Below are 14,219 nucleotides of genomic sequence, written 5' to 3' on the forward strand. Positions count from 1 at the left end.
TAGTAATTCAAACCTCTGAGTTATGTTTAGCTAAGGTTGAAAGAGTTTGAAAATTCAGCCTTGAGCTACATTTGCTGGCAGAAGATCAGCGTCTTGTATTCACTCTCTGCCTCATTTCTAGATTCTAAAACTCTCAGCACTTAACTCCAGTCTCTTTTTCTCAACCAAGTATGTGCCCCACAGCTGGGGCAACAAGGACACAGATTTGCCCCTGACTCTGTAAACAGTAACTGTGTGATGAAACCAGTGATGAAAAGACACACCATCTCTTCTGTTAACAGAAAATCACGCGACTCTGAAAAAGTTTAATTTTTTTTCTTCCTTTTGGCCCATTGGCTCTCGTGAACACGGGTGAGTGTTTCCTCAGAGATGTCATGTTGGGAATGAGTTTAGAGGTCTTGACTTGCAGAACACAGAGATGCGTCTCTACAAATGAACCCAAGTTGTAGGAGGTGGTGTTTATGGACTAGCTTGGTGAAGCTAGTCTTCCTGGAATATAGTGACTTTGCAAACTGTAGGAACTGGGATAGAGAAACCACTTCTTTCTTAAGATCGTTAGAGAGTAGAGGAACGAGAATTGGTGGACCGGAAAGGAGAGGGGATAGGCGATACTGATGATGGTCTTGCTGCTATATAATCATTTCTCAGTACCTGAAGATGGTCTGTGTTTTTGAGTTACCCACCTTCCTGTGTCTCTTTTTTAACTGAATTTCAGCATTTTCATGATTTCTGAGAGTCATATCATCTTGACTAGCAGAATTAGAGTATACATGTATGGTTGACAAGCCTTTAGCCCAGGATTCTGGGGCTCGGGACCCTCTAAGAAGTGGATCTCTAGGTAGAGCCATGATCCATCAGAGTGGCTTCAAAATCAGCCCCTCCCTTCTGGCTACCTGATTTCCTCTCTCTTGCCTGATAAGAACCCCAGATTCCTTTTTATGGATGTGGGAAATAAAATGAGATGAATGAGTTGGAGACTTAAATTGTTATAAAACTATTAAAGAGAAATCTGTCTTAAGTTATCACCTGAGGGGCTGGTAAAAATTGGTCGTCATAGAGGTGGATTTTTAAATAAAGGTTGAACAAAATTACACTCAGATCCCTAAGGATGCTTCTAAATGATCTTTTAAAACAGGGGGTTATGCAGGGAGGTGACCTTCTTGCCTCACTGCCTGCAGGTGTTATACCAAGATACCCTGTGTGGAGCAAGGCTTAAAAGATCTGCACATCCTCAAAGAGTCCCTGTGTGCCCTTGGGTCTTCTATTATCTTGCCCAGAGTGATGCACTACTCTTGGAAACAGAGCAGTCAGGTCCTTCAAAACTGGGTACTCACCTGAAATTTTGACCCTTGAAAATTCAGGATACTTTGGAGAGTCTTTGACTTCTGCAAATATCTGCATACATGATGATCTAGAGCCCCATCTCCACTATGTCGCTCCCTTGCTTAGAAAGCTGCCACGCTTGCCCTGGCTTTCATGGTGCCTTGCCCCATCATCAACCCCACTTCCTGACTCTACATCTTGTTCTACTGGACTCCGCCGTACACAGGTGAGTAGAAACTTCCTCAACCATCACCTCCTGTGTTAAGAGTTTCTAAACCCAGTGTAACAGAGATAGGTTTTTGTTTCTTTGTGTCCTGTACCCACCCTGTCATCTACTCAGCACACAGGTTTGTAATTGCCGCGACTGAGTCTGTAAGTCTGCAGTTATCCCAAAAGACAGAGACAGTGGCTAAAGCAGCTCTTCCCTCCATGTTTCGAGGAGGGTTTAATCCACTTTAGGGAGGGAGTCAATGTTTAGTGAATGAAAAAAAAAAATGAATGGGTGAGTGGAGGGCTTATTCTGGAAAGGCCAGTGGAAGTGTTTCCCCTCTCTGAGGCACATCTGATCATTCCCACCCTGCTGGCTGTTCCTCACACACTTCTCACAGTTCAGATCCTCCCAGTCCATCAAGAGCCCATCCAATAGTGTGCTTTTTCCATGAACACATCTCCTCCAGTAATGTCACCTGACAACTGCATAGTCAGGGAGCCAATTTGTGTGCATGGTTTGGTGAGTGGTGGGAAAGAGAATAAGCTTCAGGGAAGTTTTGCTTTAGGTTGCAGTGGTTTAAGGGGGAGGGAAAAACCTTTCCTTATTGACCTGATTTGCAGTCTTCCCGAGCAAGGTAAAAGATGGAGCAGAGTGGGAGTGGATGATGTCAGAAAGGAGACACAGGTTGGTGAGCTTCATCTCCCAGATGTGGGAATAGGGCTGTGGGTTCAAGCTAACTCTGTGCCAGATGTGTTTACCGGTTGAGGGGTAGGGGGAGACAGTCCCATCCATCCATTTCAGAGGGGCACCTATTCTCAAGGATGCTTTTTCTCAAAGTGAGATGTTTAAGATCTACCTGAAATTGACACCTTTGGTGGCAGCAAGAGGCAGCCACAGAGAAGAGCCCCTCATTGGCCACCATCCTCCTGGAGGTAGATATTTTACCTCCCAGAGAGTTTACACCAGATGAAAACCACTTTCCAAAGCAGTTCGTCCAGGTATGCAGAGATAAATAAGACCCACTGCATTGTGTCTGCACCTGCCTAAGAAGAACATTGTTTCTGGGCTTCAGACAGGATAATTGTTGTTAGTCGTGATACCACATTCTGTTTGGAGGGGGCTTTTGTTGATAGTTCTTTATGACCATGACTCCATTAAGCTTCCTTACACTCTCTAGTAGAGGAAACATCCTGCGTCCTTTACAGATGGGTGAAATGAGGCTTGGAGAAGTATGACAGTTCTATGGAGGAAGCAGGTGTGGGACTTGGGAATGATTCCCTGCATCCTGATTCCTAGCTTACCTGGCAGCCTGAGCTCAGCTTTTCTCTCTGCATCGTCTAAATATCTCCCCCATTAGTCAAAAGATTTATATTTTCCTATTGCCTTTGCAGCTTCTTCCAAATAATTTTCCCCCCTCAGCACAAGGAATGAATTTAAAGGAATATATTAAATTAAAAAATGGACTTGCAAAGCAAGATTCTACTTTGACCCTAATATCTCCCTCAGATTCCTTCCTGCACACGTACACCCTTATCAAACACAATTCACCTTCTGTGGAAACAGGATGAGATTGAAGTCATGGCCAAAGGCAGGAACGGAAGTGTGGGCATTACTGGCACAAATAACAAGCATGTGGATGACGGCTGTGAAGAATTTCAGGTGCTAGACCACTAATTGCTGATGTTTTCCAAGAGTAGAGGAATTAGAGCAGATTATAGTTTTAGTACAATTATTTTGAAAAATGAATTTTAAAGATTGAGGTTACTGATTTTTTTTGTATTCTTTCCCATTAGAGGGAATAAAACAATCTTGTTAATATAGCATTATGCCAGACCATTCCCTTAGTGCCTTGAGATTTCACACACAAGCTCACTGGACATCTGAAAAGCAGCTGCATGAGCAACTTCAGAAATAAATACCTAGGAGCTCCCCTGGTGGTCCAGTGGTTAAAACTCTGCTCTCCCAAGGCAGGGGATCCAGGTTCTATCCCTGGTCAGGAAACTAGATCCTGCATGCCCCGCCACTAAAATTCTGAGTGCCGCAACGAAGACCCGGCACAGTCAGATAGATAGATGATAGATACTTAAATGTCCACATCTGATGGGCACATGCTGCTTTTCTTAAAACATGGAATTTGTTTCTTACATGAGTTTGATCTCAAAGGAATGATATAGAAAAGATGATATAGTAGACTTTTTATGATACTCCAATTTGATTCAAAATCACACCCAATTCAAAATTTAAAAGTAACTTCTTTGAAAAAATTGCCTTTTTCCTCCCCCCTGATGAGAATACACAGTCACTTTGAGGAATTTGGGGAACTAATGCAAAAAGCAAAGAAAACAAAAAACACACAGAATCTCACTTCTCAGAAGTAGTTGTTAATAATTTGGTAAGTTCTCACTTTATGTGTTAACTTCATTTGTCATTTTTCCCACTTGTCAGGTATCATAGTGCCTGTGGAACTTTATGTATGTTCTCATATTCCTTTTAAGACTCCCTGAGACTTGCTTCCCCATGTTGATACAAATCTTCATAAACATTTTAATAGCAATTCAGTGTTTTATGACATAGCTACCTTTATTCCCTTATGTTGTGAATTTGGGTTCTTTGACTGCATTTCTTAATGAAAGCAGGATATAAGCAAAGTGAATTTGAATTTATTAACAATTTGCAAGAAGAATGTACGAAATCATAGAATTTTTTTAAAAGATGTGTTTTATTTTTGCTTTTGGCTGTGGTGGGCTTCATCGCTGCACATGGGCTCTCTAGTTGCGGTGAGTGGGGGCTACTCTTCGTTGCGGTGTGCGGGCTTCTGGTGGTGGAACGCATTGCTGCGCACAGGCGTAGGCACACAGGCTCAGTAGCTGCAGCTTGTGGGCTCTAGAGCACAGGCTCTGTAGTTGTGATGCATGGGCTTAGTTGCTCCGAGGCATGTGGTTCTTCCCAGAGCAGGGATCAAACCCGTGTCATCCTCTGCATTGGCAGATGGATTTCTAACCACTGGACCACCAGAGAAGACTCTGAAATCATAGAATTTTTAAAGCTAAAAGACATTTGGAAGCTCAAGTGCCCAACCACCTTGTCTGTTTCAGAGATCTGAGAATCCCAATCCAGAGAGAGGAGACTTTTCTAGAGTGACACTGTGAATGAGCAGTGAAGGGAAGATTGGAACTTAAATCCCAGAGATCATCCTCCCAGGTCTCACCTTTCCTTGTGGAAGGCATTTTCCTTCCAGAAAGGCGATGCCCTGGTCTACTCTTTGAGAAGGATTACTTAGGGCACCAGCACGCAGGGCCCCACAGGAACTAAAGATGGGCCTAAATGGTGAGCCAGCACAGGATACCTGTTGTTATTTCAGGCTTAAACAAGATCTTCTGCCAAACCAAATCAGAATGATGCTCTGAGAACACCTGGGAAAATGGGCTTCAAAAAGTTGCAGGTGCCAACATCAGAGAGAGTACCAGTGACCCCATGTTCTGAAACACCCTAGAACTCTCATGCATTGTACCTAAGAGTCCTCACTGTGGTGTTCAAGCAAAAAAAAAATCTTCCCAATCTTAAAACCTTTGTCAAGTGTGTAAGGGGTAAGGAAAAGAGTTACTTGAAGAAGATCGTTGAGGTGGGGATGTGGCCAGGCTTTGGGGGATGCCACAAAACAATCATTTTCTTCATCTGTGAAATAGGGATAATAGTGTACCTTTTTCTTAAGTTTATTTTAATGCTAAAGTGAATGAAATAAAATATTTAGTATGATATTTAGCATTATGCAGGCTTCCCTTGTGGCTCAGCTTGTAAAGAATTCACCTGCAATGTGGGAGACCTGTGTTCAATCCTTGGGTTGGAAAGATCCCCTGGAGAAGGCAAAGGCTACTCAGGCCAGTATTCTGGCCTAGAGAATCCCATGGACTGTATAGTCCATGGGGTTGCAAAGAGTCAGATACGACTGAGTGACTTTCACTTTCACTTAGCATTATGCATAAGATGTGCATGAGTCAGTGTTCTAGAAGGATATATTTTAAATAACTGTCTCACACAGTTATGGAAAAGAGTGAGTCCTAAGACCAACAGGATGCATCAGCAAGCTTGAGACCGAGGATTTCTGATTGTTTGGTTTCAGTCTCAGTCTGAGACCCAGGAGACCCAATGACATAGTTAGCATCTAAAGATAGCAGGCTTGAAGTGAAGGAAAAGCTGATGTTTCAGTTGAGGTCCCATGTCAGGAAAAAAAGCCAATGTCTCAGTCCAAAGGGAGTTGGACAGAACAGTTTTCTGTTACTCAGGGGATGGTCAGCCTTTGGTTCTACCTAGAGCTTCAGCTGATTGAACCACCCACCCATATTAGGGAGAGCAATCTACTTTACTCAGTGTACTGATTTAAATGCTTATTTCATTGACTTCACTTTCACTTTTCACTTTCATGCATTGGAGAAGGAAATGGCAACCCACTCCAGTGTTCTTGCCTGGAGAATCCCAGGGATGGAGGAGCCTGGTGGGCTGCCGTCTATGGGGTTACACAGAGCCAGACATGACTGAAGCAACTTAGCAGCAGTAGCAGCATTGAAAAACATTCTTACAAATACATACAGGTTATTGTTGGATGAAATATCTGGGCACCTTGTGGCCAGTCAAGTTACCACATAATATTAACACTCAGACACATTCTAAGAATTCTAAAATGGTGAATATTGAGTGTTCTTGTGATTTTTAGTAGTTTGGATGATTTTATCTTGCTCCGTACTTCCTTTAAGGAAAATACAAACAATTAAACAAATTATGGATGATGATGGAGAGGCATGGTTTTAATAATACCTTAATTGCAACCTGAAGCCTGGCCAGATTGAGTCTTACAGGTTGCAACCATGAAAACTTAAACATTTTGTTGACTAAAATATCTGATATGAAAAGTTTTGGAGAACTTTTATCATAAGACTCATCTAGAAGTGACCTGTGTATTTTAAAATACACTTCTAAAGGTGTTGGTAAAAGCCTCTATGCATCTCTATCTATAGACACATGACTCTACATCTCAGTTCAGTGCAGTTGCTCAGTCGTGTCTGACTCTTTGCAACCCCATGAACCACAGCACGCCAGGCCTCCCTGTCCATCACCAATTCCTGGAGTCCACCCAAACCCATGTCCATTCAGTTGATAATGCCATCCAACCATCTCATCCTCTGTCGTCCCCTTCTTCTCCTGCCCTCAATCTTTCCCAGCATCAGGGTCTTTTCAAATGAGTCAGCTCTTCGCATCAGGTGGCCAAAATATTGGAGTTTCAGCTTCAACATCAGTCCTTCCAATGAACACCCAGGTCTGATCTCCTTTAGAATGGACTGGTTGGATCTCCTTGCAGTCCAAGGGACTCTCAAGACTCTTCTCCAACACCACAGTTCAAAAGCATCCATTTTTCGGCGCTCAGCTTTCTTCACAGCCCAACTCTCACATCCATACATGACCACTGGAAAAACCATAGTCTTGACTAGATGGACCTTTTTTGACAAAGTAATGTCTCTGCTTTTTAATATGCTGTCTATGTTGGTCATAACTTTCCTTCCAAGGAGTAAGCGTCTTTTAATTTCATGGCTGCAGTCACCATCTGCAGTTATTTTGGAGCCCAGAAAAATAAAGTCAGCCACTGTTTCCACTGTTTCCCCATCTATTTGCCAGGAAGTGATGGGATTGGATACCATGATCTTAGTTTTCTGAATGTTGATCTTTAAGCCAACTTTCTCACTCTCCTCTTTCACTTTCATAAAGAGGCTCTTTAGTTCCTCCTCACTCTCTGCCATAAGGGTGGTGTCATCTGCATATCTCAGGTTATTGATCTTTCTCCCAGCAATCTTGATTCCAGCTTGTGCTCCCTCCAGCCCAGCGTTTCTCATGATGTACTCTGCATATAAGTTAAATAAGCATGGTGACAATATATAGCCTTGATGTTCTCCTTTTCCTATTTGGAACCAGTCTGTTGTTCCATGTCCAGTTCTAACTGTTGCTTCTTGACCTGCATACAGGTTTCTCAAGAGGCAGGTCAGGTGGTCTGGTATTCCCATCTCTTTCAGAATTTTCCACAGTTTATTGTGATCCACACAGTCAAAGGCTTCGGCATAGTCAATAAAGCAGAAATAGATGTTTTTCTGGAACTCTCTAGCTTTTTCTATGATCCAGCAATGTTGGCAATTTGATTTCTGGTTTGTCTGCCTTTTCTAAAACCAGCTTGAACATCTAGAAGTTCACAGTTCACGTATTGCTGATGCTTGGCTTGGAGAATTTTAAGCATCACTTTACTAACGTGTGAGATGAGTGCAATCGTGTGGTAGTTTGAGCATTCTTTGGTATTGCCTTTCTTTGGGATTGGAATGAAAACTGACCTTTTCCAGTCCTGTGGCCACTGCTGAGTTTTCCAAATTTGCTGGCATATTGAGTGCAGCACTTTCACAGCATCATCTTTCAGGATTTGAAATAGCTCAACTGGAATTCCATCACCTCCACTAGCTTTGTTTGCAGTGATGCTTCCTAAGGCCCACTTGACTTCACATTCCAGGATGTCTGGCTCTAGGTGAGTGATCACACCATCGTGGTTTTCTGGATCATGAAGATCTTTTTTGTACAGTTCTTCTGTGTATTTTTGCCACCTCTTCTTAATATCTTCTGCTTCTGTTAGGTCCCTACCATTTCTGTCCTTTATTGAGCCCATCTTTGCATGAAATGTTCCCTTGGTATCTCTAATTTTCTTGAAGAGATCTCTAGTCTTTCCCTTTCTATTGTTTTCCTCTATTTCTTTGCGTTGACCACTGAGGAAGGCTTTCTTATTTCTCCTTGCTATTCTATGGAACTCTGCATTCAAATGGGTATATCTTCCCTTTTCTCCTTTGCTTTTCACTTCTCTTCTAATTGAAGCTATTTGTAAGGCCTCCTCAGACAGCCATTTTGCTGTTTTGCATTTCTTTTTCTTGGGGATGGTCTTGATTCCTGTCTCCTGTACAATGTCATGAACCTCCGTTCATAGTTCATCAGGTACTCTTTCTGTCAGATCTAGTCCCTTAAATCTATTTCTCACTTCCACTGTATAGTCATAAGGGATTTGATTTAGGTCATACCTGAATGGTCTAGTGGTTTTCTCCACTTTCTTCAATTTTAGTCTGAATTTGGCAATAAGGAGTTCATGATCTGAGCCACAGTCAGCTCCCAGTCTTGTTTTTGCTGACTGTATAGAGCTTCTCCATCTTTGGCTGCAAAGAATATAGTCAATCTGATTTCAGTGTCGACCATCTGGTGATGTCCATATCTACATCTGGGCCTGTACAAATACTCATACACATGTACTCCAAAAAGCTTTTGATAAGTTTTTAATAATTTAGTCAACTTATGAATTTAATTACGCTTTCTCCACCTGGCATGTTGGAAAAGACAGTAGTTTACACAAAGACCATAATCTAGAAAAAATTTATTTATGTTTTTAGAATAGAAACCAGATCGACAGGGCAACTGGGACATTTTGCTTGTCAGCAAAATAATTTTATTCTGAATTTATGAATTGATAATAAGCCACCTTCTCATAATGATTAATGGTAATTAACCTTTTAAAGCTCCATCGCTTCCCTGGCCATCTCTGGCTGACAGCCCTTGGAGACAGGACAGAATGCTGATGGTGAGCAGACCTTTGTTTGGACTCCCGAGGTCCTGTAAGATAGAGAACACCATTTTTGTGTGGAGGTGTCACAGATATGATGCAGTCTCAGAGAATCACAAAGAAAGAAAAAAATGCATGCATGGGCCATCCTGATGAGATGTTTTCACCCTACTAGGGATCACTGCAGACCGGAGTCAGCCAGCCCTACTGCTTAAACCTGTGTGGCTTTGGTCAAGTCCTTTTACCCATATGAACCCAACCAACTTCCTTCATCTTTAAAATAGATCTTTAAAATAATTAATCAGCAATTAGTATTTTGAATGAAGAGCCCTGTGGGCTAGCACAGGACAAAAGGTGAGCCCTCTTGTCATGCAGTCAGCATCACATAAAACTGTCTTCCAGATAAGCACTTTTTACACATCCTGACCCTAACCTAGATCCATGGTGTTCCTCGCACTTTGCCTTGTTCTAGTCCCATTGAGGTTGATGTTGACAGTATGAATCTCAGAGATAGCTGGGGCGTGGTTTCTGGGTTGGGATTTAGCATACAAGAACTTTATTGAGGGGTGCCCTTAGAACCAACTTGTGTGGCAGAGAAGAGAAAGAAGCAGGAATCATCAGGGAGAAAAGAAATGTAAGGCACGGTGACAGACGTGGCTGACCTGAAGTTGAGACTGGAGCTGAAATGACCCCAGCAGGATAGTTCTGATTCAGGACCAGTGGCCAGTGTCCTTATGTGCCTGCAGTGACCAGTCACAGAATGTGAGCTGCCCAAGGCAGTGTCATGACCTTGGCCTGAGAGAATCCTTGAAGGGGCTGAGAGCTGACGGTCATTGGCAGACAGCATTCCTAGATGCGGTGGTCACCAGTCCTTCACCGAAGGGGGCACTGGATGGCCTGTCATATTTGTTGAACCTTTACTCCATCCCAGACAAAGTCTGCCGGGGCTGGTGTCTGCTTTATCACATTTGATCTTACTGCAACCCCGTCAGATAGACGTTAGGATGTCTGTCTGTCACACCATGAAAAGGAGTCTCAAAGTCTAAGAACCAGTAAGTTGTGCAACTGGCAATTGAGTTATTAACTCTAACATTAATTTGCATGAATCCGAGGGTTTGCAGTGAGCTGAGAGTCAGCTGAAACAAACCACCCACTCTTTCTAGCTCTTCTTTGATTTTTACTTGGGGATTGGTTTAACTTTCCTCCCTTGCAGATTCCATTTCTTGGTAGAATTCATTTTAGCCCATGACTAAATAATGGAATTATTTGGGAAATAATCTTGACCTTATCTTTGTTCTCTGAGTATCTGGCTAGCTCTGTGATCTAGAAGAAGTTATTTATCTTCACTTAGCCTCTATTTTTCTCATCTGTAATATGGGGATGAACATGTAACATGTAAAACATCAAATTTCTAAGATTAAAAAAAAAAATGCATAGGTATCACACTTACCTGCATGCCTGGTATATGATAAGGACTGAGTGCCAGTATATTATTGGCATGTTCCTCTAATAAAATGCATGTTAGCAATATCATTGTTTTTGTCCATGTTCATTGATTCTCTTGTTTGTAAACATCTGGTTTATAAGGATAAAGTAGTGTGATATTCACCTTAATATACTTAGGTCTTAGCATAATGCCTCATAGCAGCAGGTTTCCAATAAAAGGCTGGTAAATTGAATTATATTTCAACAAAGATAACAAATTTTATCAGTTGTAAGCTATTAATACCTTTCATATTTGTTTGTTCCTCTCCATGTATCACCCTAGTTCAAGTTATCATTTCTTCCTTCTGATTTGAAATCAGATCTGGGATCAAAGTCTGGCTGGCATTTGTTACTTAACTAGTTTAAACCTTTATTTCCACATTGGTAAAATGGAAAGAGATAGAGTGCCTACTTCATGGGGTTGTAAAGAGAATTAAATAGGATAGGAAAATGGAGTAATTTATCCAGGACATGACACATAGCAAACCAACAGATGCTGGTTTCAATAATAGCAACAACAAGTACAGCCAGTTTCATCATAGCCATTCTTCTTGTTGAATTTAGTCTTGCTTCTTAGTCTTCTGTGGAGAGAAAAGCAGAAGTAGAATGACACAGTAGAAAGAGCATACACTTTGGAGCCTGATTACGTCAAAAACTGTCTCTTAACCTTTGAACAAGGTAACTGGTCTGCATTAGTCTTGCTTTTTTCATTTTGCAAATGGGAACAATAATAATGCATTTGTCTTAGAGTTTTTAAGGGTTAAATGGAGAAATGCATCTGCAGCATTTCATAGAGCCGCTAAGGCCTCATATGCTCACATGAAATGTTAGCTCTGTGGTTCATACCACTAGCACACACGTGAAACAACACATGTGGGCCTCGCAGAGTTACTGAGAGCGCTCGGGAACGCTAACACCGGCACAGAGTGGACCCTCCACACCCCTCAGAGTCTTTCCATTGTGGATTCTGTTCCACCCTGGGTGAGACGAGAGACTCCTCGGCCCCACATCCCACACAAATGTTCCAGAGAACGTTAAATGGCAGGGAAAAAACTCTGACAAAATCTGTTTTAATGAGACATCCCGTTAGCACTGACTGCTCCCAGGTCAAGCTGCTTGTGTTGGAGCAAGAACGCTAATGGACTAGGTGGCCGTGTCTCTCCGTCAGTCTGGGCTCTGGATTTTTAATGAAGCAAGCAGGCCACACACCCAGATGGTTTTGGGGTGAGTGTATGTGTGTGCACACACCTGTGTCTCCAGTGACAAACGGTTTTCATCCTAAAAAGAGTGGAAAAAAACGAGAGAATGTGAAGGCTTACACGTTCCCTGATTTGCATCAGTCAGAGAAAAACTGACCAAGACCTTCCTACACATGCAGATGACCCTCACATGGGGCAGAGGATTAAAAACCACACTGATTTTCCAGGGGGGCTAGCACACGCTCAAGAGCTCTAACAAAGGCTGGTGTCAGCTGCTTGACTTCTTAATGATGAATAATTCATATACATCAAAGCAGCCCTCAGAAATTATTTTTTCCTGCAGCCTCAAAGACAATGAAACAACAGCAAAAAGGCCAGAAGGGGAAAGCTTTTTCAAATCATATCATCTCTACTATTTTTCCTCTGTACTCTAATATCCATATTCTGAACTTAATTGAAATTAACTGCAATGTTTTTTTATAAAAATAGTTTAAAATCCTTTGATTTGCTTCTTCTCCCAGATAATGGCCAACTCCTATTCAGCCTTCAAAGCCCAGCTCAAAAGTCATCACATTTTGAAGTCAATTCTGCCAGCCACCTTCCCAACAGAGCCAATCGAAACTTACCCCTTATGTAAACACCCTTCCTTTATTGCCGTCATTCCTGAGATCTTACTCCTTTAAATCTCAGGCTTAGACTTGACTCCTTAAAGTTAAGCACTCTGTCTCATGTTTCAGAACCACCAGCCCCTAACACGGAGCCTGAAATACAGTAGACATTCTATAAATGCTCATGGAATTGAAATGACTTGAATTCTTTAAATAAATAAAGCACATACTGAAAGTAAAGAATTGGATAACATCACCATCACAATTGACATGAATCTGAGCAAGCTCCAGGAGATAGTGAAGGGCAGGGAAACCTGGTGTGCTGCCGTCCATGGGGTCCCAAAGAGTTGGACTTGACTCAGTAACTGAACAACAATAGCAGTATGTATGAAATCTATGAAAACCAAAAGTAGATGAAAAGAGTATCCCCAAAACCTCAAAAGCATCTTTCACTGTTTGTTTTGCCATTGGTATTTATTAGGAACCCAAATCAAAGGATTAGAAATGCAGGAAATTGGGGGAATCTGTTTTGGGGGGTAGTTATCAGTACTCTTCAGGAAGGCAAGCATTTTAAAGAGAAGCATTCATCAGAACTGAGATAAAATTAAAAATGGCAGAATCACAATCTAGGTTATTTTTATAGTCTCTCTTAAAACATAAACTCTTTAAACTCCCTTTCTTTTTGATCATCATAAATGAAAATTTACTACAGGCATACACACATCAAAATGCAGATGTTACCCACTTTTTATATTTCTCAACTGGCTGCTGCTTCAACAAAATACCACTTCAATGTCAGAGGAGAACACATTTCTTTTGTGGAGTAAATGCTTGTTATCAAAGGAAAAAGATATATATTTTAAGCTAAAGTCTTTATTCACTGAATATATTATAATGGTATTATGTTCCTGATAGCAGGCCAGTAATAAAGGGAAAGTTTGGATTGTAAGATAGATCTCATACTCACGGACCTTATAGTCCAGCAAAGGTGAAAGAGGTAATGAGATAATTGTTTTAAAATACGTATTTTTTTATCCTTAATGTATGAATATAGTTATGGTTTTGCAGAAGGTATGGTGACTGATTCTCTCTGGAAAGTTAGAATCTGCTTCAGAGAGGAGATGATTCTTAATCTGATTTTTAAGGGATACATGAAGAGATATTTTTTCAGTGGCAGAAAGGCAGCTGGAGCTGATCAGAAGAAGCTAGCAGTCATTTCAAGGATCTGGTGTTGTGGATGGCATTTATGGAAAATTCCATTCTGCTAGGGTATCTAATTCACGGTGAGGAATAAAGTAGGTAAGACTGGAGAAACTGGAAGTACCTACTGCTAAGAACCTTACATTACAGGTTAAGTGTTTGTGTTGGAAGATGATCCTGTCAGCCTCTTGGGTCGTAGAATGGGGAGAAAGAACACTGGGAGCTCTTAGTCATTTCTTTGCAGTGAATGAAATGATGCGAGTTTCAACCCACGGCTATGGAATGGGATGTAGAAAGGTCAGGTTGTTGAAGGTGATCGACATCCTTCTGAGGTTGTTAAATGCATGAAAAGGTGGACAGGAGATTGAGGGTGAGGAGTAGAGGATGATTGAATAAGGTTAACACAGTTTTTCATGAAATTAGTTATGTAATTTCCTGAAAGCTGGGAACATAGCCCAGTTCATTTCAAATGGATATATTGAAACCAAAGATAATAGGATAATTACAAATGGACAGATAATAAATTTGGGGTGAGGGGGTGTGGGTAGGGAAGATAGTCTGGG

This window comes from Dama dama, chromosome 4 (assembly GCF_033118175.1).
Source record: "Dama dama isolate Ldn47 chromosome 4, ASM3311817v1, whole genome shotgun sequence".
NCBI classification, from domain to species: Eukaryota; Metazoa; Chordata; class Mammalia; order Artiodactyla; family Cervidae; genus Dama; species Dama dama.